The sequence below is a fragment of the Mauremys reevesii genome, linkage group 8 (assembly GCF_016161935.1).
Source record: "Mauremys reevesii isolate NIE-2019 linkage group 8, ASM1616193v1, whole genome shotgun sequence".
Taxonomy (NCBI): domain Eukaryota; kingdom Metazoa; phylum Chordata; order Testudines; family Geoemydidae; genus Mauremys; species Mauremys reevesii.
The window spans coordinates 26,711,267-26,738,796 of record NC_052630.1 but is presented as its reverse complement, the minus strand read 5'-3'; the positions used below and the strand labels follow the sequence as shown (position 1 = coordinate 26,738,796).

Genomic DNA, 27,530 nt, shown 5'->3' with positions numbered 1-27,530 from the left:
AGGCATAAATTGATCACTTCAGGTTTCAAAAAAGGAATTACCAATATACAGCAATGCACAATTGGGTATGGCCCTGATTTAGCAAGGTATTTCCAAATCCCATTGATTTCAGAGGTCCTAATCACATGCTTAAAGTTAGGCACTTGCTTAAGTACTTCGTGGAACTGGGGCCTATGTGAGCATCATGGATGTTTCACATTCTTTTGAAGCATCAGAGGCTGTCCCATTGCAGAAGAAACAAAATTTGATGGACTAATGGTTAGGATTTGCCATACTAAATCAATGTTCCCAATCATTTCACACAGAGGCTTAGTCTGTTAGATCACTATGGAACACAAAAGAAAAGCAAACATATACATCAGTGCATTTGGGATGCAAACGAGCAAATTCACGTCAAAAGTTGCTTAAGTACTGAAGGTGGTCATGATATTCATATAAACAAAGGACTGTGGATAAGGTGAAATTCTACTATCATTTAAAGTGACTTAGCAAGATGGTGAGCCACATTTTACTCTGCTAGACCTTTAGTGGGGTTAGCTTGTGGTCACAACTGTAACCAAGAACACAATTTGGTTCTATATTTTAACGCATCTACAAGCATAGGGTCAAATCCTGGCGTCCTCAATGCCTGATCCTGAGCTTACTGAAGTCAACAGAAATACTCCCACTGACTTCAGGGCTGATCCAAAGCTCACTGAAGGCCTTACACTGCTCCCAGTGAAGTGAATGGCACTATTCACCATTGACTGTAGTGGGAGCAGGATTATGCCTTTAGGGTGGAATTCTAGCCCCAGCTATTGATTTCAATGGGGACCAAGATTTTATCCTTAGTCTTTAATATACTTTCATATACTGAGTTCAGTGGCCTGCAAAAGGAGGGCAGGCTGTAGTGCACAGACATGAGAATATATCAAGGCAAAATAAACTGATTTTTAATAGTGAAATATTTCTAAGACCCTCCCCTTAATGAAGAATAACTTTGGCACCTGATGGAAAACACTAGAAACAATCTTGTGCCTATGTATCTTCTGCATCTTTTTTCTCACATTTATTACTACTAAGGATGTCCAGCTGTTTCCTCCTCTGCCAAACATCATAATCGTCTGTGATATGACAAAGGGTTATTGTGGAAATAAGTATGATGTAATAAACAAAGGTTAGTGATTTCTGGTGAAAACTAAGGAAGAAAATCAGTGAGACTGAGATCTTAATATTCTTGGAGAACTAGAATTTGTATTACATATTCACATCCTCACATACAAATGCATCTTGAAACTATTTTGGTTGTATTGCACATTTGATGTATATATTTTCCCTTAAGCTTTCTATAAGCCATCATTAACTTTTTAAGTTATCAGCATATTTTTGCTAGTTTCTGAAGTTCAAAGAAGCCTGAATATGTGATGATGTCCGAGATGGAGTTCTATTTAGTTAGATTCCATCTCAATGATGCAAGAGAACAGTTTTGGAGTAATGCAACTAAAGAAAACTGTTTGTTAACACTAAGATCTTGATTATTCAAGGAGATCCATTTGGGTCAGTGATCCCCAAACTGTGGGGGGCACAGAAGAACATTTGGGGAGATGTGAGAGTGGCCTGGCAGGGAAAGAACCACCCAACCCCACTCTTCCCTCAGCTCTGCTCTGGCCCCACCCACAATCCCTGGTTCCCAACCACAGCTCCTGGCCCCACCACCCAGGAGTGGGGCAGGGCACACACAAACAAGTTCCATTACAGGTAAATGGGGTACAATGGAAAAATTTGGGGGACCACTGGTTTGGTTAGAGCACCATATGATGGGGTGCTCCACTCACCACTGGTCTAGTGCTCCTTCCTGGTCACTCTGAGGATTAGCTCTTTAGGTAGACACCCCCTTCTGCAATTTGCACACCACTATTCTCTCTCTCCTTCTGGTCAACAGCTCTGCTCTCACTCCAGGACCCCCAGCATCTCTTTCATGACTTAGCCCTCTGGCTAGCTCACCCAGTGTTCCCCCTTCCAGGGTACAGGCCATCCACAGTCCTAGGCAATCTTCCCATTCACTGCCCTAGTGCCACTCCTTCAGTGACTCATAGAGGATCCCAGGTCTGCCCTCTTCTCAAGGTTCCAGTCCAGGGACCTTCAGCTCAGCAGCTTTAAACTTCCTTTCTCTTCCCTCACTGCCCCTTCCCTGGGCTGCTTCCTACACTCTAGTTCCCCTTCTCTCTTTCTAGCTGTACCAGCTCCAAGAATCCTCCTCACAGGGAGTAACTGCAGACTATCTCCCTGCAACCCCCAAACAATCCTCTCTTTCTTCCCAGAAAATAACTGCCCTTCCTTCTCAATCCTCCTCTCTGTGGCTGCTACCTAGTTTTATAGGCCCCACACATTCCTAATTAATGTCCTGCTCCCTGGCTCCTGCTCTAGGTGCAGCCTGTGGAATTAATTGGTCTACCCAACCACCCTAGCACCACTCAGTCCTCGGTGGGGTAGACACCTTCATGTGTGGAGGCTCATTTCTGGATTGGCTCTATGGTCACCTCATAAAAGGGCCCTAGGTGTAACAGGAGAAAATGTCTCAGTCATCCTCTCTCCCCACTTAGTCCAAATACCAACTGCATTGTCTCTCTTACTTTCCCCCTTGCATGGGGGACTGGCTTACCCAGATGCTGAACACTACCTCCCTTAAAGGTACAGTCCCAGCAATAAAGGAAGTGGGAACAGGGTGTTTTCTGTCATTTTTTAAAATAATAATAACTTCAGTATTGAAAAATTTTCCCTTAAGCAAGCTGTGTTGTTTACCTTTATAATTCAGCATTTTCTTTTAACTGATCTTTTTTTTTATTTGAACAAAATGCATTGAATAACATGTCTGCAGGCATATCTACCCTGCAAAAGAAAGCATGTACTTAACTTGGATTAGCTACCTTTAGTTAAAATAGCAACAAACACATGGCAACTCAGGTTCTAACTCTGTTTTGCAGATTGAATAAAGCCTATATGCGAGCCTTGAATTGAACATGAGCTCGTAGCCCAAGCTAAAAGCCAAGCTGCTGTGTCTGTTCACAGCTATTTTAGCTCAAGTTAGCTAATGTGGTTTGCTAAATGACATTCTCATTGTGTCAGTGTCTCAAAAGACCCCTCTACTGAAACCAAAGGAAAGTTCTTCATGAAGCAGTGCACAATATAACCCTAAAAGCTCCATTCAAGACATATCAGAAATATGCTTTAAAAATATACATTAGCAATTGACATACATGCAGGGTCTGATTCTGCAAACACATGCACACTTGCATAACCTTGTGCCCAAGGAGTGTCCTGTGACTCAAGTGTGCCCATTTCTGACTAATTCAGCAGCTTAAGCACATGCTTAAGTTATGTGGAAATCAACAGGGCCTTAACACATGCTTAAATGGTTTATGGAATTAGGATGGGATCATCCATGTGCTTAAAGTTAAGCAGACCTCATACTTAGGCTAAACTGAGACCCACATGCACCAGCATCTGCAGTTTCAGCCCCTTTGATCGTACGCTCTTCAAGGCAGGGACTATGTCTTTCTTTATGTCTGTTGAGCACCTAGTACATTTTCACTGCTACTCTAATATAAGTAATAGATAATAAGAAGAAATAATTAAAAAAAAAAAACCCAAACAAACGCAAGCATTCATGCTTCGTGAATTAATAGTCTGATTGTTAAGAGATTTTTTATAAAATGGTTTGTGTGACACAGAAACATCCACACACATTTCTAATTAACACCAATCATGCACACTAATGGTATAACCTACTGCTTAAGTAAATGAACATCCTTGCCCCTGCTGCTTTGAAGCACTGATAGGCATGCGCTTTATTGACAAAGCAAGCTAATTTACAAAGTGATTGTCCAAGAGGGAACTGCTGTTTATTTGTAGAGTTTTTTCCCATTGAACTCACAAGGCAAACAATGCACTTATATTGTTAATTAAAATATTAACAGCTAAATGTAAATAGCGTGGTCTCTGCAAGAGGAATGACATTCATTCAGAACGAATTACTGATGTCTAGCAGTTGTTTGCTAGAGGGTGGAAATGGTTTTATAGGGTTGGACAACCATTTTGCAATGCTTGCCCCCAAAGGTTAAGATTGTTTGAAAAATGGAATTAATGTAGTATACAGAATTAATACTACAACAAACAGAAAACTAAGGGAGCCTGCCCTGCCATTGTGCTTCTTCAGAGAGTGCTGTCTTTGGTTACCCACTTAGAGTCCTGAGATTTACAGAACATATTGGTTTAGCAACAGTTTGTAGTTTGTTTAAAAAAGATGCCTTAGTGAAAGAATAATAAAACTTAGAGACTGTTTACAGCAGAGGACGGGGGCGGAAGGAACCCCTCAGAAGTGATGGTATTAGTGTTTGTATAGTTTTGCACATGTAAGCCAAAACCCCTCTTGATTCTGAATTTTGATTGGCTAGCTATTCCATCTCTTCTCCAAAGCTTAGTGGGATTATAACAAGCAAGATCGATCAAACAATATTTAAAAAGGTCAAGAAAGTTACAAGATTCTATTTTATTTTGCAGAATACATGAGGTTTCACTTATGGAAGCATGTTTGCTCCAGGAAATAACCTGGAGTGGGAAAATAAAGAGTACATCAGCTAATCTTTTTAGCATGCCAGCAATTCTTTCAGCTGAATGGGCACATACAATTTCAGATCATTCAGGTTTAACTTGTGACTGTTAAAAATGGCAAGTGACTTTTCTATCAGTCAATAACACCACAGTAGACTTATTTAGTGAAGAAGTTGCATCTGTGATTAAAACTCAACGGGCAAGTAAGATTTTGCACCTTATGAAAAATTTTTTACCAGGCCACAGCAGTGATTATGTAGTATGGTAGAAAGGTCAGCATTGATGTAATATAATGATAGGGAACTATATTACCAGACATGAGAAGGAAAATGAATACTGATTATTTCTTATTTTGGAAATAGGTGACTAATGTATATAAAGCAAGTAAATAATGAATTAACTTCTACATAATATTCAAGACAGTGTTGATTTTGATAACACTCTATATGGTTTGACTCCTAAATGGTACTTAAAAGACAAACTTTCACTTCATCTTAGATTGTACACTTGACATCAGCTGAGGTGATAGAGCTTCCAACATTGGGACATAAACTTAAGGAATTTTCAGCAAGGGACCTTGATTCACTCCCCATTCTGGTCCAGCAGACCCCAAATGTATTGACTCTCTGGAACACTACATGGCCTATATATTTACACAGGAGATAATGGGAGGAGTCTGAGGTTCCTTCTCCCCCCACCCCGGGGGCAGAGTATATCATATCAGAGAGAGGAAAGAGAGAAAGAGGGGCCTCCTATATTCTATCTATCTATCGGTGATCCCTTGGAGTTAGAGGATGACTGTCTTGCAGGAGGTCAGACTAGATGATCATAATGGTCCCTTCTGATCTTGAATTCTATGATTCTATGAAATGATAGCTGGTTATCAGTGGTGGATTCACAGGTGGCTAATGAGACAAATCTGTGATCTACAGATCTTGTCACAGTTGGAGTAGACATTTTTCAGCTGAAGGAGTGGTTTTGGATTGTTGAGTTGAGCTGCAGAGTGTCTTTCCTCCTTTCTTTCCTGTTTCTCTTCTTCCTGTTGTCTTTTTTGAGTCTTGAAATGCTGGAATCCTTGCCACAAGGTCCTTCTCCACTTCAATCAGTTGAGGGCTTGGGTTTCTCATGAGTTTATGTCGATATTCACTTTGCCATGTTGGCTTTGAGGGTATCTTTGAAACACTTTTTTTCCCCCTTTCCTCGTCCATTGGCCTTGGCTCAGTTGTGAGAACATTACGTGCTTTGGGAGTTGATTATCTGGCATTTGAGGAACATGGTCAACCCAATGGAGTTGGTGGCAGATAATCATAGCTTCAATGCTGGAGGTTTCGGCTTGGGACAGAATGCTGATGCTGGTGCATCAATCATCCCACTTGAATCAGAAGATCTTGTGGAGGCACTGCCAGAAGATCTTGTGGAAGCACTGATGGTATCATTCATGAAGTTTGAGGTGTCTACTGTATGTGACCCAGGTTTTGACACCGTACAGGAGGCCCTGTTCTCCTACAAGCACTGAACCATTGTTTGTGTACTATCAGATTGCTTATATTATCACATTGTACTGTCATTTAAGTAAAATGGTCCTGGTTCATGATACTTATTGAGTTATTTTAAGGTTTGATTTGCAATGGATTTGCCAACTGAGCCTAGAATGTTCAATCTGCAGGGTCTGAAATAAATCTACCTCTAAGTCTTTGCATGGACCTGAACCTCCAAGTATAGGAAAGATCACATAGGATGGAGAATGAGCATGGTGGGGTGTTAGAAGTAGGCCAGGAGGCTGGCTGGAAATCAGACTGTAGGTCTGCAAACAACTTCCACCCAACTTTGACAGCTTCTCAGTAATATGGTCTGAGGTTCTGAAACACACCAAACCCAAAGCTATTTCTGGATGGGTTCAAGGCTCAGAGCAAATATTTCACACAGCTCTAGTTATGAAAAAATGATCTGGACTCTGCAGCTTGAGTTCTCCTCTGATCACTAGCTCATACAATCCCCAAATGTACAAACAGCTCTATGTTAATATACCACGTTTTCCAAGCTGGTAATTTAGATGCTATTGAGCAGAGACAACTGCATGTAAAAAACAATCCTTCACCAGGTTAAAGAGCCTTTACAAGGGACATGCTGGGTTTCCTCATCTCCTTAGAATTTAACAGATCATTTGCAACTTTATTTTGAAGATGTTTGAATCAGTAATGTTTAGTGACATCTGAATTACAAATAGTTCTGCATTGTAATTGAACAATTGTGCAGGCTAAGGTGGAGCTGCAAGATTTGCACACTTAGGAAAAGAAGGGAAAGTATTTTTCTTAATCACAAACTTTATTAATCACTTGTCACAGATGCAATCGTAGCAGCTATTAATCATTCACATACAACAGCACTTCTGTTCATCTGCTATTCTTGGTATAAATTATCATGTCAAGGATTAACCCATTTTGTTTTGCTAGTACTTTGCTTTATTCCCCTTCCTTTTTTTGTTTTTGTTTTTTGTTCAGAAGAGGCTTTAGAAATGTCTCTTTGGACAACTGGAGTCTGAATGATTAATCACAGTGACATAGGGCTGACCAATGGGTCAGCTAACAATGAATAAAAACATAAGACATAGGTTCATTCCAAGTTACATTCATGTTCCAGCTCAACACAGAGACAACAGCAAGTCACTTTCTTCAGGAATTACTGAACAACATGACAACCTGTCCTGAACACTGTATGTGTGTGGTTCCCCAACCTCGTCTGTCCCCTCTCCAAAAAGCAAACAAACAACCCCCAAAAGCCATTTGTTATTAGAGGTGCTGTGTAGGCCACCCAATCTAGTGGAATGACACACTTCAGCAATTTCAAACCACAGTTAAATGCTGATGTCTCCAGGGCTTTGACTACTGCAAACAAAGCCAGCAAGCAAGCTACAGAAGCTTTCCCTAAAGTGCAATATAGGATCATAAATTCAGTGTGATGGCTATTAAGCTCATAAGTTGTAGTCAGAACATCTTAAAATCAAAAATCCTCAGGGTTTTACTGCTTGAAATGAAAGAAACAAAAACAAAATGTGCAGACTGGGCATTACTGATTAATTAGGGGCTAGTGAAAGATTATTTAATAACTCAGAGAATTCAGAAGATGCAAAATGAATTACATTCTAATTGTACAAACAATATGTTTTTCTAACAATTAATTTGTATTGATTTTTTCCCTTATGTAACAGCCTCCAGAAAAACATATTTAGTGGAAGATAGAACAGGATTTATTTCTGCCACACAGACTATTTTTAAAGTTATGTATAATAATGTTTTCCCCTACAGTTAGAAAAGTGAGAGTAGAAAAAACATTGTGGTTTTTCATATTTATTCTCTCAGGGTTTCCCAGGGCAAAGGTACTTAGCTTAAAGTCAAAAGTGATTATTTTTGTATTCACCTACAGGAACTACAAACACCAGGAATAATAATTCTTTTTTGCCTCTAACATTGGCAATATTGATGATGATTCTTCAATCAGAACTTAACTGATACATTTCGTGATGAGGCAGAACAAATCTAGCTCACTAGCCCATAGCTTTACTCTGCAATTCAAACAATAATAAAAATATAAGTTTGTGCCAGGTGACAATCTCCCCTAGAAAAACCTGTGGGAGGACAACTAGGAAAACTCAGGGAGTGAAATTCTGGCACTGCTAAAGTCAATAGCAAAGTGCTCCATTGACTTCAATGGGGCCAGGATTTCATCCAATAAGTTTAAGGTAATGGAATTTCCAAAGTATCATGTGGCTAGGAAGGTATTGCTGTAGAGTGTGCAGCGGGATAGCCCTAATTTACCAATCTTGGATGTCCTGAGAATATTTATTTCCAAATGCATGTCAATGCCCTGATTCAACAAGCTATGACTTCAGTAGGACTTACTCACATGCTTAAAGTTAAGCACATGTTTAAGTGCTTTACTGAATTGTGACCTAAAATATGAAATAATGAATAGTTTCATTTGATTTTAAGGTGAAAATTTGAACTAAATAGGGTATTAAAAATTAAACCCAAATAAACAAACTCCACCCCAAATCCCTACACTCCTTAGAGGTGTCAATTTTTTTGCTTTATTTTTCTTATGTTGAAATTATAAACTTTTAAAATATATTTCTAAGTAGCTTTTTATATATTACTAAGTAGCTTTGGTATCTCTCAAATTTCAGCCATAAATCTTGTGATGTAGAAACCAGGGTTTTGATTATTAATAGTCATAAGAAAGTTCTACCCTGTTATTGCAAGACCAGCCTAATGATACAATCAAATAGAATCGTCCTTTTACATGATGCTTGTGTGCTTTAAAATTCCTAGGAAGCCTGTGCTGAGAAAATCACAGGAAAAAGGAAACATGGGAATCTCTCTATGTCCTCTTGAGACAGATTGTAAGCAGGTCCATCAGAAATATAACTGGGCCTCCACTATAAGACTTAGAGGCAGAAAGCAGAATTGGGAGGGGAAAAAGGGAATATTTGACTGTGTTTGATATATATTAGAATAAAAGCGCAACACAAGAAAAATGAGAGCACATGGCTCAGCATTCTCAGTCAAAACTCTCAAAGGGTCATTTGGATTTTCTGAGATAGAAAACAGCATAAGATAAATAGATCATTTGAGAATTAGAAGAAAAAGCTAAGAAAGCAAAAGTGTAGCTGGGAAATAACCCTTGTTATTCTTATCAGACTTCCCTCTATTGTTAATCTTTGTAGAAACTGAGTTTAGTAAGTAGGAAAGTAGGGGACAATGGACTCTTCAGTTTAGAGCAAAAATAAATGGAAAAACAGTGAGGGAGATAATATGGGCTAATTCTGAGCTGACTTGTTCAATGATCTACACTTGGATGGACAGAACTGATACTTTGTGAGTTCCTGAGCTGGTCATTAGTAATGAAAAATGACTTTTCAATTGGTTTAACAGCTAACCAAATGCCTTTCTGGCCATTTGAGTATTCAGAGCACAACTAATTCAAATTCTTTTTTAAGGAGGAGGTGACAATTCAGAAATTTTCATTGTTTTTGAAATTTAAACTGATGTCCTCTAGCCTCTTCTGGAACCTTTGAGGTTTATTTAAAGTGAAACTCCGATATGGGATATTTTAGATTAGTTCTTTGCCACCCTTCTTAGCCCTGGCATATCAGGTGTTTTGAGGGTGGGGCTGAGACAAATGACGTCTGGGCAGATAATTGCTGCACTCTATCAAAATCCCTGGCTGCCTGATTGTCTTCTTGCATATACAGAAAATTCATTAGACTGATTTCCTTTAATATGAAACTAATTATTAATGCAACTATGATTGATTCATTGACATTTGAACAATAATATCTAGCTTTTACATAGCACTTTTCAGCATAGATCTCCAAACACTTTATAAAGATGATCAGTACCATTATCTCCATTTCACAAACCAGGAAAACAACTTGACCCAGATCCCCCAGCAAACCATTTGCAGAGCTGAGAATTGAACCAAGGTTTTACAAGTCTCAGACCAGTGCTATATACATTTGGCCACTTCCATGCAGTACTTCTAATGTCTGATGATTCAGGATTACAATTTGATTGAGTGGTACCTTCCCCAAAAGAGGCTTTGCCTATGATCACAGAGAACTACTGAAGTCGGTGCCATAATATCAGTTGTAGAATAAAATCCTGGCCCCACTGAAGTCAATGGCAAAACACCCATTAACTTCAGTAGGGTGAAGATTTCCCACATGATATCTATTTTAAATAACACTGAGAACAACACTTGTGTAAGAAGATTGCAAGTTACAGCTGCCTGTTTCTAAAGCAGTGGCAATTGCTTTAGTATTTCTGCACTCTCCTCAGGCTACAATTAGTGTTTTATAAAATTATGCAGTAAAACAAGAGAAGGAAAGACAATGGGTGTAGCAGCTACAACAGCAGCCAGATTTACACTGAGTGCATTGTATATTAAAGTAATTTACAACTCAGAACCCACCACGGCATTATGACCAGAAAAGACATGGCTGAATTTCATTTTAGTCAACATATTCTTTCCAGAGTGTTTTTTCCATTTGCTTTATTTTGTTTTGCTCTGTCATTTGTACAATTATGTTAAGTCTGACACAGCAATTTAATGAAGGATCCATCTGTCTGATCTAGCCAGCCATTAGGGAGGATAGATGGGATTTATGTTTTGATTATGTGGGTTCATTCTTTTAGCCTTAAAATCCCACCTGACCCGAAGATGATTGCCTACTGTGACAGACTGTACTCCTGTATCCACATTTTGCACACTATTGTAATAATCTTTGTACAAAGTATGCCTTGTGAGGTATCTTTTGAAAACTCATAATATGCTGGTCATTATTGTCCTGGTAAAATATTTGTGGTGACATTGGATGTAAAGTAATATGATTAGACTGTATGGTATTGCTAAAATATGTTCCTAGTCTGAGGAGCTGCCAAACCAGTTCCTCAGAGACAAAGGGCAAGCTGACATCTCAGGCAGGTGTAAACAAGGTCAATGGGTCTTTACCTACTAAGTGGATATTCACTGGCAGGAAAGGTGGCATGGACAGAAAATCTACATTGTAGCAAAGAAACAGCATGTTGTTCCTGTCCGCACAGATTTCCCATCCCGATGCTCCCAGTTGAAAATGCTTCTCAAAGGGAGGATAGGACTATAAAAAGAAAGGACAGACATCCCACCGGACCCCTCTCCTCCTTGCTCTCTTTGTCCATTGAGTCACTGCACCGAAAGGAAGCAGACATTAGACAGAAGAAAGTATCATAAGAACATAAGAACGGCCAAACCGGGTCAGACAAAAGGTCCATCTAGCCCAGTATCTGTCTACCGACAGTGGCCAATGCCAGGTGCCCCAGAGGGAGTGAACCTAACAGGCAATGATCAAGTGATCTCTCTCCTGCCATCCATCTCCATCCTCTGACAAACAGAGGCTAGGGACACCATTCCTTACCCATCCTGGCTAATAGCCATTGATGCACTTAACCACCATGAATTTATCCAGTTCTCTTTTAAATGCTGTTATAGTCCTAGCCTTCATAACTTCCTCAGGTAAGAAGTTCCACAAGTTGACTGTGCCCTGCGTGAAGAAGAACTTCCTTTTATTTGTTTTAAACCTGCTGCCTATTAATTTCATTTGGTGACCCCTAGTTCTTGTATTATGGGAATAAGTAAATAACTTTTCATTATCCACTTTCTCCACATCACTCATGATTTTATATACCTCTATCATATCCTCCCTTAGTCTCCTCTTTTACAAGCTGAAGAGTCCTAGCCTCTTTAATCTTTCCTTATATGGGACCCTCTCCAAACCCCTAATAATTTTAGTTGCCCTTTTCTGAACCTTTTCTAGTGCCAGTATATCTTTTTTGAGGTGAGGAGACCACATCTGTACACAGTATTTGAGATGTGGGCGTACTATGGATTTATATTACTGGCCTCAGGAGTTTGGCCAGTAAGAGTATTGAGAATATGTGGTGAGAAAAACTTTGCTTTAAATTTTAATATAGTTTGGTAAGTTAGGCACTAGTTGCATTTTTATCTTTATTTTTCTTGTAACCATTTCTGACTGCTATACTTCATTGCTTATATTCACTTAAATTCTCTCTCTCTCTCTCTCTGTAGTTCATAAACTTCTTTTATGTAAACCAGTGTGTTGGAACTGAAGTGTTTAGGGAACTCCATTTGGGGTAACAAGATGTGTGCATATCATTTCTATTAATACAATGACAGACTTTATATAAGCTTGTATCAACCTGGAGAGGGCTGGACAGAACATTTGAGACGTACATTTTTGGGGAAAAATCTGGGACTGGGAGTGTACTGGGCAGGGCTGGCTCCAGGCAGCAGCCGAGCAAGCTCATGCTTGGGGTGGCAGATTCCAAGGGGAGGCATTCCCTTCAATCCTTTTTTTTTTTTTTTACTTCGCCGCTTCTGCCGCCCCCGCAGGTTTTTTTCTTTTTGGTTTGCTGCTCCGGCCGCCCTGTAGGGGGCGGCAGCACAGAGGAAGGGAGCGCCCTGCTGGGAGTGGTGCCAGGTCTGTAGCAAGCCCGGCAGGGCAGCCCACGTCCTTCCCTGCCCGCCGACCGGAGTGGCATGGAGCCCTCCTGGCAGGTGGCATGGCGAGCGCCCAGCTGAAGGAAGCCCTGGCTGCCCCCCTTCTCTCTCTCCCCCCCCGCTAGCCGGGGTGCGCACTCTGCTGCCTGGGGCATGTCTGCAGGGCCGGGAGTCCCCCTGCACCCGTGCTCTTGCCGCTCCATAGTTTTTTTTGTTGTTGTTGTTTTTATTTTTGTTCCCCCTTCGCTGCTCCTGCCGGCCTGCAGAGTGCTGGGGTCACTCTGCAGTATAATTCAGGCTGGCAAGAGCCTAGGTGTGACTGGCAGGCTGTAGGTCTACACCCGGGATTAGCAATGTTTGGCATGTGGCCCGTCAGCATCCACAGGTTCAGCCGATCGGAGCTCCCACTGGCTGCGGTTCGCCATTCCTGGCCAATGGGGGCTGCGAGAAGCGGCGCGGGCCGAGGGATGTGCTGGCTGCTGCTTCCCGAAGCTCCCATTGGCCTGGAACAGTGAACCACGGCCAGTGGGAGCTGCGATTGCCTGAAAGTGCGGACGCTGCAGGTAAACAAACCATCCTGGCCCGCCAGTGGATTTCTCTGGTGAGTTCTCATGCCAAAGCTTGCTGATCCCTGGTCTACACAGACTGAGCTGGGCACGACTCATATGGCTGGAGACTGTTTGTGAGCAGTCCTGACTAGATGCTACAGCAGCAAAGCAGTGTAAAGGGCACCCCAACATCAGTGGGAAGGATGGCACAGCTACTTCCTATTCTAGATTGTACTCTGGGTATGTCACACCTGCCCAACAGGCTGAATTCTTGTTGGAAAAAATGTGTACCATACCTTATTCCTTCAGGAGAAGAGGAATGCTATGGCTTCCAGCTGCTATACTTTTAAAAGGCCAAAACAGTTATTGAGAGTGATGTTTTAACTGTTTTTCTTCAGAGAACCTTGTGTTTTAAATTCTTTCTATAAAGTGTGATATTGTGGTCCCTAGCATGATTACATTGTTAGGGTTTAGCACATTCTGTAACCCAGTGAGAGCAGAAACGTTATTCTTTAAAGGAAATAAATTATTTAAACACACCTTGTAAAAAAGTAGATTTTTCACTCCCCGCTCCCCCTCCCCCCCCCGCCATCCCGTTTTTTCAAACAGGAGTACATGTTAGTGAAGGGAAAGTTAAGATTCAATCTGAACCTTGAAGGCTAATTACTTAGTACAGTCACTTGTGTAAATCAAATGTTTTTACATTACCATCAGAGTATTTCAGATCTGACAGTCTATATATACTCTAAGACACAAATGGAGAATTAGGCACCTATTGACTTTCAATGGATTTGTAAAGAGACACACCTCTTGAGTGCCTCCTTGCAGCGGAATGCTTCTCTCACCCTTGAGTCCCCCCGGCAGGCTGCCAATTGACCCACCCTCACCCTCCCTGGACCCCAGCCCCTGTGGTTGTGTCTTCTCCAAGGAAAGCCACTAACTGCAGAAATTCTCTAGCAATTATGTCAGGGAGAGAAGTGTTGCAGTAGGTGGGGAAAAAATTCTGTATCATCTTGAAAATCCTGCTTTTATATTAATCAAAATGGGAAGCCATGTTTTGCTGAATGAACTTCTAGCTGATTCCCCTATGAATATCTCACACCATGCTTATAAGACGGCAGCAATAAAAAGCAAGTGATTCCATCCCACAGGCTTTTTAAAAATGTTTATTTATTTTGTGTGCATGCATGCATGGAAGCATGGTTAAGCTTTGCACAGTTTTCAGTCTCAGAAAAATCTTTATGTATAAAGCCAAATGTTAGCTTATAATCAGCTGCTGTCTGGAAATAAATGCATTCACACACTCAGAAATCAAAGGCAAAGAAATGATGAACAATGGCAAATGGATTTTTATAGTCTTCAAGGGTTGCGAGTTAAAAATAATAGTTGGTTTTGTCTATAACTATAGGTCCATAAAGTGCCTTGTGTTAATGCACACTGGTGTTGTTGGAGGGCTAGGTGATGCTCAGTTAAAGAACCTACAGCCCCCTGCCTACCTTGTGCAATAGATAATCACAATAGCAGCCCCATGGGCAAGGAGTGCTCAATTCTTGCTCACTCTTGAAATGTGTCAGGAGGATTGTGGAGATGAGGTGTGGCCTTTGGTCTCCTGTTGCATTATGCAGCCTGGGAAAGGTTGTGTGTGTGTCTCATTGATGTGAAAAGCACTCATTGTGGTTCATAATTTTGCATTACACATTCATTACTAATTTCTTGGCTTTTATGTGAAGAACATTTTTGTGGGGAGGGAGGGAGGGAAGAAAATGTCAGCCATCTGGACCGTTTTGCACAAGCTTTGTAAAAAACACATAAGATTTGCGGAGAAAGGACTTAGATTCAAAATGGATATTCAATCATTTTAAAGCTTGCCCATTACTATTACCAAAGAATTCATTAGAAAGTTTCTGCTTCTGTTGATTACAGTGGGATATCAGACTCATGTCATTCTAATGCCAGGGGCAACAGATAAATGTGCTGCCAGCCTGCTCTGAGAAATAGAGGTGTTAGTTAAACAAACCAAACACACAGAATTAACCCTGTTCTAGTTGTTTCATTTGGTATGCAAGGTGAAGAGGGAGAACTACAAGACAAAGGCTGCTGTCTTTGGAATTTGACAACTGCATGTCAAAAAGTCCATGCAAATTCAAAGCGGCAAGACCTGGAGGTGTATTTAGAAAGTAATATTCTTTAAGCCACATTGAATATCAGCTGTGTTCCAGTCTTTGGAAGGCCTTCTTTGCAACTGCAGAAAGCCACAGGTGCAAGCAGATTAGAAAATACTGCCTCTGGAGAGGAATAAACATTATATTACACAGGATGTCATTAGCAATTCAGAGGATAGCATAAAATGCCTAATTTATTCAGAAAGTGACATTTTATTTACTGTAGCTATGAAATGTGGGTATTTACCAGTGACATGTCAATACAAAAAATTGTTGCCAAGAACAGGTGTAAGCAGCTCCCATTGCAGTCTTCTTTCAACAGTCCACTTTCCTTGTTCACACAGGATTTCACAAATTAAACTGGGATGGATTTGAGAATCTGAGAAAAGACAAGCCCTTTGTAATTCATCCCTCATATTATATTTCCCATTTCCTTTTTCTCTCTCTCTCATGAATCATTAGCAGCAGGAGCTTTTTGCACAAGATAGTATATTGGACTATTCGTCCATCAAGCTCTATCCTTTTTTAGACAGTTGGCAATGCATGATGTAGGCTATCTTCTGGAGCAATCCCATACATGAATAAAATACTCCTTCCTGACCTCTGTATTAATTAACTTACAGCCATCCTGAAGTATAATATTTGATTATCTCTGTATGTACAACATTTTTTAAATTAGGCTACCGAATAGAGTTGGTCTATAACGACAGGAAAAATCCAGCATCTAGCAGTCTCTATACCAAGCTCTCAGCCCCCATCTGGGGCTTGTTGTTCTTGACTTCTCTCAACCCAGAAGTGTGCTCTTCTCCCCTTAGTCTGGGAGAGAGATAGGGAAACCCAGACCCACGGTCTACTCTGGGTTCCAGTCGAGGGACACTGTTTTGGGCTACTAAAGATTGTTCCTTCAAACCTATGTCTTTTCCCTGGGCTGCTCCTACCTTTCCCTGCTTGTAAGTGTCTTCCTCAGATTTGTGAACTCTGCTATTCCCAATGTGGATTTGTGGCTCCTCACAGCTTCTTCCCTGCAAGATACTGAAAAGCTCCTGCAAAGTCACTCTCAGTCTCTCCAGTGCTAATTGGGCTGTATTTCAAACAGTCCCTCTGGTCTCCTCCAGCACTCCTCCTGGCAACCCCAAGCAAAAAAATTGCTGCCCCAAGCTCCAAGAGCACAACTGCCCCCAAGCACAAAAACAAACAAACAAAAACAAAAAGCTCAGACAGCGCAACTGCCCAAGGAAAAAAAAAAAAAAGAATGGCCAGAATGCCACCCCTGGAATTGTGCCACCCCAAGTACGTGCTTGCTTTGCTGGTGCCTAGAGCCGGTCCTGGTTATAGTTTGGGCAGTCCCTCAGTCTCTCCTCTCCTCTGTTGAGCTGGACTTGTAACTTGCGCCAATTGTAGGACCTCAGTTCACTGCTCTTTTAACTGGCTCCTTTTCTCCAATTAGTCCCCAGGTTCAAAAGTCTTAGCAAACTAGCCCCCTCTTACTGGTGTCTCCATCCTGGCAGCTAGTGGAAAGAGGTCTGTCCACCTCCTAGGGCTGGGCCATTCTGAACTGGGCTTCTACCTTTCAAGGCTCCTCCTCCAAGATTGGCATGCCTTGCAGGTATGGCAGGGTGAGGCTGATTGAGGCCTAAGCTGCTCTTTAAATCCTCTTTTCTTTTCTTTTCTTTTTGTGAAGGATTTTGTATTCCCCGTCATGTTGTTAGCAAAACTATTTACTGTCAGTTTTGCCGAAATTTTGTTTGGGGGATGAGGGAGAAGGGGAAAAAAATTCCCATGACAAAATATTCCATTTTACATAAGAACAGTCACACAGGGTCAGACCAATGGTCCATCTAGCCCAGTATCCTGTCTTCTGAGTGGCCAAGAGCAGGTACTTCAGAGGAAATGAACAGAACAGGCAATCATCAAGTGATCCATCCCCTGTTGTCCACTCTCTTCTTCTGGCAGTCAGACGGTAGGAACTCTCAGACCATGGGGTTTTATCCTTGAACATCTTGGCTATCCTCCATTAACTTATCTAATTCTTTTTGAACCCTGTTTAGTTTTGGCCTTCAGAACATGCCCTGGCAATAAGTTCCACTGGTTGACTGTGTGGTGTGTGAAGAAGTACTTCCTTTTGTTTGTTTTATATCTGCTGCCTATTAATTTCTTTGGGTGACCCCTGGTTTTGTGTTATGTGAAGGAGTAAATAACATTTCCTTATTCAATCTCTCCATGCCATTCATGATTTTATAGATCTCTGTCATATTCCTACATCAGCCTCTCTTTTCCAAGCTGAAAAGTCCCAGTCTTTTTAAAGTCTCCTCATTTGGAAGCTCCCTTAGTCATTTTTGTTGCCTTTCTCTGTACCTTTTCCAGTTCTAATATTTTTTTTGAGATGGGGTGACCAGAACTGCAGGCAGTATTCAAGGTGTGGGTGCACTACAGATTTACAATGCAGCATTATGGTATCTTTTGTCTTATTATCTATCCCAGGGATCGGCAACCTTTGGCATGTGGCTCGCCAGGGTAAGTACCCTAGTGGGCTGTGCCAGTTTGTTTACCTGCCGCATCTGCAGGCTCGGCCGATCGTGGCTCCCACTGGTGCAGTTTGCTGCTCCAAGCCAATGGGGGCAGCGGGAAGCCGTGGCCACCTGCGGCCAGCACATCCTTTGGCCCACGCTGCTTCCTGCAGCCCCATTGGCCTGGAGCATGGAACCATGGCCAGGGGGAGCCGCGATCAGCTGAACCTGTGGATGCGGCAGGTAAACAAAGTGGCCCGGCCCGCCAGGGTGCTTACCTCGGCAAGCCACGTGCCAAAGGTTGCCGATCCCTGATCTATCCCTTTCCTAATGGTCCTTTTGACATTTTTGGAATGAAAAGTTTTGAATTTTCCCTTCAAAATGACATTCGATTTTGGTTTTTAAAATGTCATATTGTAAACAAACACAAAAACACTGAAATCAAAATGAGAGATTTCACTTTTGAAATATTTTGACTGAGATGAATTCTGAGAATTTTGAAAATTTCACTCTGTGTTCCAAATTGGAACAGAAACAATTTTTAAAATCTCAGAATTCTTTGTGAAATGAAATTTATGTACTCATCACAGCTGTATGACTGAGTCAAATTCTCTTTGTATTTGTATACAAATTTGTATATGTATTTTTTCTGTTTAAGAGAAAACAAACCTTATTGTTCCGCTGGATGGTCCAGGAAATGGATGGACATCACAGAGTACATGATTTTAGGAAAATGCGGGACACAGGGTTGTTGAGATCATCTTGCCAGGCGTAACCAAGGCTGGCAGAGGCCAGACTGTGGCTGTGGTGTAACTAGCAGGTTACTGGAGTCAGAGCTGCTGGTGCAGGGAAACTTATCACACAGACACTCAGTGCAAGCTTATCTGCTGGCTGAGTGTGTCCAGACAAGGGAACTATAAAAGCAGAGCATTTTAAGGGTTACAGGGCAAGTGATGTCACCATCCCTCACTGGTCTGGACTGAGCTCCAGAATGTGACAGTGAGTGCTCTACTGGTTGAAAAACTAATCAGAATAGTAATCAATGGTTCACTGTCAAACTGGGAGGATGTATCTAATGGGGTCCTGCATTGTTTAGTTCAGGATCTGGTACTAGTCAATATTATAATTAATTCCTGAAATAATGGAGTGGAGAGTATGCTTATGAAATTTGTGGATGGCAGACAACTGAGAGGAGTTGCAAGTGATTTGGAGGTCAGCATGAGAATTCAAAAGGACCTTGACAAATTAGAGAATTGTTTTGAATTCAATAAAGACAAGTGCAAAGTACTTCACTTAGGAAGGAACAATCAAATGTACAACTGCAAAATGGTGAATCACTGGCTAGGTGGCAGTACTGCTGAAAGGATCTCGGAGTTATAGTAGATCACAAATTAAATATGAATCAACAATGGAATGCAGTTGCAAAAACAGTTAATATCATCGTGGGGTATATTAACAGGAGTATTTTATGTAAGACACAGAAGGTAATTGTCCCATTGTACTTGGCACTGGTGAGGCCTCCGCTGGAGTCCTGTGTCCAATTCTCAGTACCACAATGTAGGAAAGATGGGGAGAGACTGGAGAGAGTCCAGAGGACAGCAGTACAAATGATCATTGGCTTAGAAACACTGACTTATGAGAAAAGGTTTAAAAAAAAACAAACTAGGTATGTTTAGTCTTGAGAAAAGAAGTGGGGAACAAGTAACTGTCATCAGCTATGTTAAGAGTTGTTATAAAGAGGACTGTCATCAACTGTTGTTCTGCCATCAGTGGACATGGGGAAGTAGTAATGGGCTTAATATGCAAAAAGGGAGATTTGGGTTAGATATTGGGGTGGGGAGTGGGGAGGAATTTTCTAACTGTAGGGGTAGTTAAGCTCTGGAATAGGCTTCCAGGGGAAGTTGGATAAACAACTGTCAGGGATGGTCTAAGTTTACTTGGTCCTGCCACAGCACAGAGCTTAGTGACTTCTTGAGGTCCTTTCCAGCCCAACATTTCTATGATTCTATATAATTAGCTATTTGGACATTCTATACGTGTTTTAGAGAAAAACACCCAAAGAAAACCAAGTAGTCATGAAGCTATGAGGCATAGCTCAAACTTGGCATGTTGCACTGGGCAAGTTACCTGGCACTATCTGAGCCAACCAACTAATTTTCCAGAAGCTCAGATTTCACTTTTGTTTAAAACAAGAATGTTTTAGCTGTTGTGATTAAGGGCAGGAGAGATAGTGAACCATGTTAATGACTCAATGAAGCCTGCCTGCTTGGTTTGTTGGTGGAGATTGACTTATGAGTGGAATACCACCCTTTTTATTTATTTTATTTTGAGCCCCGGTTAGAAGTAAAAGACTACGACTGATTATTATTTGTATTATGTAGTGCCTTGAAGCCCCCAAACACTGTCCATGCATAATAAATAGATGGTCCCAAAGATCGAACAGTCTAAATATATGACAACAGACAACTCGGTCCATTTTTATGCGTCAGCAAGAAATTAAAACCAACAATCTGCCTGCTCTACATAGTGCTCAGAGAGCAGAATTTTTGTCATGTTCACCCCCCTGTTGACTCTCATGAAAGGAGCCAAGAGCACTTAAAAACAGTGTGGTAGGCACATCTGCAATCGTGAGGAGCTGGGATTCAGTGCTTTAAAATTCCTTGTTTTGGGGTGGCAATGTTTAAAACAATAAATTCAGTTGAATGGTGCATGTGTTAGAGTCAAATTTTCTGCTTGTTTATCTTGAGTGTGCTCTTTAATGAACATCATCTTTTCGGTGCAGAATCAGACAAAGAATATGATTATAACTATGTATGTTGGTTCTCATGCTTAAGTGAAATATGCAATGCAAGATGACTATGGTTATAAGAAAATATCCCTAGTATTTATTTAAAAAACACCAGCAAATCTGTGTGTGGAATATTTATTTTACAGATATACTGTGAGGAAACAGCAATGTGAGGAATTTTTAAAAAATGACAAAACTAACTAGTTCCACTGTTACAAGTAGCCGATTAATCATATGCTTGAAAAGGAAAGTGCTGTGTGGCTTAAAAGCATGCTTGCCAGTAGAGTTCACCTTTTGCAAAATACCTGCTGGATCCAGGTATTCATTGGTAGGTGTGTTTGGCAAGATCTAAAATTTAACTCAGAGTTGTGGTTGTCAAGCAAAAATTGTTAATGGCATTATAAACCCCATTTTCAGAAGTACACATTTAAAAGTTCTCTACATTTCCGATCAACATTGTTTGTGATGCAATGTGCAGGCGTTGGGATCCCAGATTTTCTTCCTAGGCATTTGATGCTAATGATTTTCTACTTCTAGAGAGAGAATTTTGAAGTCATGAATGACACTGAAGTGCGTCATTCCCACTGATTTTTAGCTAACAGGGAGTATGTAAACGAATTCAAGTAGAATTAAAACTTTATTGCCAAAATCAGAATGATGGGAGACAGAGAGGAATAAAAAAATAGGGGGGCCGGGAAAACAGATGTATAATCAGATCTCTATTAAGTCTCCTAGAGAATTAAAATTTACCTGGGAATTTCTTACTTTAAGATACTGAGCCAAATACTCTGCTGGTATAAATGAGCACAGCTCCACTGAACTCACCATTTACACCAGCAGAGGATTCAGCCCACTGTGTGCATGGAGAAAATAATATTGAAACACTTGAGCTTCAAGGGCAATGATGTCACTTGAAGTGAACAACAATAATTACGTAAAGAGTGGCTTACCATTCAAATACATACAAAGCACGAAGCAGTTCTAGTCCAGATTTACTCACTCACTTTCTATCCCTCTAGAATAATCCACTGTAAAGAAGTTTGGAATCAATACTAACAAAACTGGTGTCTTTGTGGTATCAGTTTCAGTTCTTCAGTTCAGTTCTATTATATCTTAGTGTTCCTGGACACAAAATCTAACATGATTAGACAGATGCTTGAGAAATTGTTTTATTTATTTACTTACTGCTATTAGTGTTGTGAAGGTGACAAAACTGGAACAGTATCCAGCAGAGCTGGGCAGTAAGCAATCTTACTATGGGGTTTTATGCTACCAGTGCCATTTATTATCAGTTGAGAGTATATAAATCAGCCAAGTCTGTTTAACAAAATATTTCAGCTATTTTAAGTCAAAGTAAAACTGAGATTTCTCTAGGGCTTTCACTCCAATAAATGCTGCTTGAAACTAGCAATTACATGGATGCTTTCTATATTGTGATACAGAATTTTGCATCTTTGCATTAATAAAAATTTGTCAAGTAGCATGTCAAAATTAGAACTTAACCAGTATCCTTATTTTCCCAGTTATGATAATGTAAAAAAAGGCAACTATCAGTGTTAAAAGAAATTGCTTTCAACATTTAAACCAACAAAAAAAACCTCTGATCAGTTGCATGCTTTTATGCTGTTGGAGTTTCTTGTTTTATATTTTATCGTATTCAAAATAATGTGATTCACTTCTAGAATGTTTTGTATTACTGCAGTAAAGATGACTTAAACGAATAATTTATCTATCTGAATAGCAGGAACAGGAGGAAAACAGACATTGATTTTTCATAAGAAAATCATAGAAAGCTCGTAGCCACTTTTAATTAGCATAAGAAAGGGATATGGAGAATAACTGGGATATCAGAATGATTTTTAAAATCATTGCAATAGAAACAGACAGCCTGTTTAATCTAGTTTGATAGGGAAATAATTTACTTACTAATGCTTTTAATAGGGCCCATTCCTCAGCTTGCACGCCAAATTCAAGTAAAAGGGCTTTTGCTTGTGATGATAACTTGTGCACTGGAAGGACAATGCCATCACCTTCCACATGCAAAAAGCAAACTCTGGAGTTCCTCAACAATCTGATTAATGCTGAGCAAAGTGAAGACACAATTCTAATGCTCAATAGGGCAGTGGATCTACACTATGTATGAAAGCAATGGATAAGACTCAGGCCTGTCCACATTCCCTACTCCTGCAATGGACTGCCGAGATCTACAACAGATCTCATCCATGGCAGACTCTCCCCTGCTGTGTGCGCACACACAAATTGCTGCAGACATGCTGATTTTAAGATACTTGTGCCCCTTGGGAGTGAGAACATAGGCCCTTATCCCACATTTATGCACGTGCTTAACTCCACTCATTACAAAAGAAACCCCATTGACTTCCATTGCATGAATAAAGGTCAGCACGCGTATGTTTGTAGGATCAGGGCTATGGGTAATAAAGCGTTTAAGCTTTTATTTTGCTGTGCTTCTGTTGCATGGGTTCTGCATTCAGGTTACAGACTGTGCTCATCCCTACAATTTTGTTAGTCAGGACTTCAATCTGTAACCTAAAACATGTCAGGTGTGCAAGGTAGCTGTGCTACTGAACGTGAGCAAATAATGGGCACGTCTGTAAAGACGTGCGCTTAAAAATGATTCTTGTCATGCAAACAATGTACTTTACTCTTCAATCTTATTCCTGATTTAGAGCAGGAATAACTTGGTGTCCATGCAGCAGCCCTCTTATTAATCATAGAAATATAGGAGTGGACCTTGATAATTCATCTAGCCCAGTCCCCTGCACTGAGGCAAGACTTAATATTATTTAAACCATTCCTGATGTTTGCCTAACCTGTTCTTTAAAATCTCCAGTGACTGAGATTCACAACCTCCATAGATAATTTCTTCCACTGTTTACCCCGACAGTTAAGAAGTTTTTCCTAAAGTGTAACCTAAATCTTCCACGCTGCAATTTAAGCCCATTACTTCTTGTCCTGTCCTCAGTAGTTAGGGGAGAACAATCTATCCTTTTTATAACAACCATTTATGTCAGGGATCAGCAACCTCCAGTAGGGTTGCCAACCCTCCAGGATTGTCCGGGAGTCTCCAGGAATTAAAGATTAATCTTTAATGAAAGATTATGTCATGTGATGAAACCTCCAGGAATATGTCCAACCAAAATTGGCAAGCTTATACTCCAGATGAGGCCTTATCACTGCTGAGTAGAGTGGAAGAATTACTTCTTGTGTCTTGCTTACAATACTCCTAAAACAACTCAGAATAACATTTGCTTTTATTTGCAACAGTATTACATTGTTGGCTCCTACTTAGTTTGTGATCCAATCTAATCACCAGGTCCTTTTCTGCAGTACCCCTTCTAGGCAGTCATTTCTGATGCCAGATCAGATTCCCATGTGTACCCAGTCTGGTTCATCAAATGGAAGCCAACAGAATTTTTCACTGTCTTGCAGGACTGTTATGTAGATCATTACCAATAAGCACAAAAGCACTACTGTTCCAACAATCTTATTTAAGAAATTAAAGCCACACACATTTTAGCGTACATGGAGCAGTGAGGGAAAAAAATCCTATGTTAAAAACCCTGCCACCCTATGTAAAGTTCTGCGCTTGAGATAGTTGCCTTCTCTTCTTTCTCAATATAATGTTTAATATTTACGAATAAGGCCCTGGTTCCAAGACTAATCTAACATTCTTTGCGTTAGCAATAGTGACTTAAATGATATATGCAAACTTATTATATGTTGCTAGCAGCTTTCATAATTAGAAAATAGTTTCAAAAACATGAGCTACAATATTAAATGCTGAGTCACCCAGAAATGCTAAATTAAAAAGATAGGAAGAATATATTAATGAATTAGAGGCCTGGGCCTTTTCTTTTCCTAAAGCAGGTAAACATTATGGGTCAAATTCTGGGTCTCCACCCAGCTTTTAGTCATGCCTTACTCAGGATTTGGCTGCATAAAAACTAACTCAAATTACTCAAAGTCAATCAGATCTTATAGGCTTAAATAGAGTTTGAAGCTGACCAAGGCTGGTTACCTTTGAGAATAAACAGATACTTTTCTGAAAGAGATCATATCAGAGACTTTGAACGAGGACACTCCTTCCAAGCACATAAAATGAAAGCAAACACAAACCCAGTAAAATGTAAACCTATCTAATAGGGTAACGAGGAAACAGCCAAACATTTGAAGGGAGTTAATAGAATGCATCTTTAATATGCAAAAGTCAAACCAAGCACAGTTATTTCTTTCAGATAACGGTGCTCAGACAGCACATTCCCTGAAAAACATTTCTTTGAAAGTTTTGACTGTTAGGTAAATTATTTATGACTGTAGTGGAGTTCCCCATTTCAATGCTCATACTGCCACCCCTTACTTAAGGGCAAAACGGTAAAAGGAAATATTTTTAAGCCGCCTTGGGGGTGTCTTTTTAAAAAGCTTTTCCATGATTTTTGCTGTGATGTTTTATTAAAACTAAAAATATATTATTGGATTTCTGCTCATTACAGCAGCACATATAGTTATTACTCCTCTATGGCATACCATGACATTCAGCTGACTTCAGTGGAAGTTCTGCATATGGAAGGCTTGCAGGATGAGCTCAAAGGCCCTGCTTCAATAAAGCATTGAAAAATGTGCTTCAGTCTATCCCTGTTCAGCAGACTGTGCGCTCAGTTGTAAGCACATGCTTAAATCCCATTAAATTCAATGAGATTTTTGAAGGGGTGCTTTGCATCAATCAGGAATGATAAGGGCTTTATTCAAACCTTTCTGAGGCCAATGTGAATCTTTCCATTATCAGCAGTGTTCTTTTGATCAAGTCCTATACCTACCTACCTACCTAACATGATAGTAAGTGCTTGTATAAGGGGTTTTGGGCATTCATTGGGCTGACCAATATAGCTCACTAGAGTCTTCACAATTTATGGGCAATGTGGCTATCCCCAAGGTATGCCATTGGTGTCTTTCTGGAAGTTAAGAGTTCTAGTGTTATCCTTGCAGAAACTGGTGGGTTTGTTTAATATCTGGCAAAGTGGTATGAACTTCGACTCAAGGTTTGCACTATTCAGTGAAATGCAGTTCAATATCTGGGTAGCCATTTTCTTGCAGGCATATTCTTGGCTCACTCCCACATCCACTTCTTCAGCAGATATCTTGTGTCCAGGCTGACTTCCTCCACTACAAATTCATTCTTTCCTCCTTTAGTTCTGTCATCTTCTTAGCTAAACAACTCCACTTCTCAACATTGAATCCCATGTCTGCAATCTCAGCTGCCTTTTCATCAGCTTTGACTCACTCCTGAAACCCTCCCCTTCTCCTGCCTCTACTTTCTCTGAACAGGATGTTGCAGATTCCTCCCAAGAGAAACAAAATAAGACATGACCTTTCTCCTCTGCCCCTCTACTTGCCTTCCCTTCCCCTCCCACAGCTCTCTGCTTCTTCTTTCCTGTTACAGTAATAGAAGTTTCTCCTCATCTGCTTTCCTGCTCCAACCCTTCCACTTACCCCAGTGACCCCATGTCATGCCATCACCTGATCTTCCTCACGCCCACTCTCATTTCTTCCATTACTCTCCTCTGGCTCTCTCCTCTCAGGACACGCATGCATTACTCTCTCATAACAAAAAAACCCTTGGCCCTGCTAAGTTCCTTAGTGTGCTTTAAAATAGCACTGTGTTAAAGAGCACAAGAGCACAAGAAGGGTCTATACAGACCCTCTATACAGACCAGTTAATGAGCACGGCATTAGTGTGCTTTAGAAACCATAACCTCGTAGAGTGCATTACCTCATAGTATAAACAAGTCCTCAATTAAGTTTGCATATAGCCTTGCATGTACTGAGAGAAGAGATCTTTACCAGGATTAGGCCCCCGCCCTTTTACAGTCTTATCTTGCAGGGAGGGAATTCACTGGGCTCGTTGACATTTGTAGCAGTTAAGGGAAGTCAGCACCTCACAGGATGGGGGTGCAAAAGGGATCTTTAACAGAGCTGGGATAAAATGTTTCAGACAACTCCCCCTCTGCCCCCCCATAGCCTGCAGATACATGTATTTGCTAGGTAAGGCACAAGAATAAGTAAAGCAGTAAAACAATGAGCCTACAAGCCTCAGGCCTGTAAACAAGGCATAAGGCCCCCCAAAAGCCTTAGCATAAGCAGCTAACCAAGAATAACCCTAGATCTTAAGGTATTAGAGGACAGAATGCTATAATGACTAAACTGCTGACAGATAACCAGAAGATGCTAGTTTATACCTGCCTGGGATATTTTAAGTTAGGAATATCAGCAGATGCCCAACCACAAGGATACCATGGTAACTAATGGATGTATATGCTAATAAGCTTGAGACAAAGGGTTTAGTAATCTGTGGAAGAAGGGTGCCCCAACAGTAGTGGGGTGTCATAGCTAGAAAGGGAAGGGTAACAACCCTCCTGTAGACAATACTATAAAATCCCTCCTGAGCAGAGGCACCAAAATCCTTTTACCTATAAAGGGTTAAGAAGCTCAGGTAACCTGGCTGACACCTGACCCAAAGGACCAATAAGGGGACAAGATACTTTCAAATTTTGTGGGTGGGGGGAAGGCTTTTGTTTGTGTGCTCTTTGTTTTTGGGTGTGTTCGCTCTTGGGACTAAGAGGGACCAGACATCAATCCATGTTCTCCAAATCTTTCTGAACAAGTCTCTCATATTTCAAACTTGTAAGTAACAGCCAGGCAAGGCGTGTTAGTTTTATCTTTGTTTTCTGAACTTGTAAATGTTCCTTTTGCTAGGGGGTTTACCTCTGTTTGCTGTAACTTTGAACCTAAGGCTAGAGGGGGTTCCTCTGGGCTCTTTGAATCTGATTACCCTATAAAGTTATTTTCCACCCTAATTTTACAG

General features: G+C 40.7%; 1 protein-coding gene across 4 annotated transcripts in view; it reads right to left on the bottom strand.

The window, feature by feature from the left end:
- TENM2 (teneurin transmembrane protein 2) overlaps window positions 1-27,530 on the bottom strand; it is a 1,520,094-nt gene that overhangs the window by 1,413,725 nt on the left and 78,839 nt on the right. The window contains exon 1 of one of the 4 annotated variants that reach the window (XM_039484029.1): window positions 1,815-2,324. The exons of 2 other annotated variants lie outside the window; for them this stretch is intronic. The gene's annotated coding sequence lies outside the window, so the exon portion shown is untranslated. Of the gene's footprint in view, window positions 1-1,814; window positions 2,325-27,530 lie in introns of those variants that run through there. One more of the 4 variants, XM_039484032.1, reaches the window with a different exon arrangement.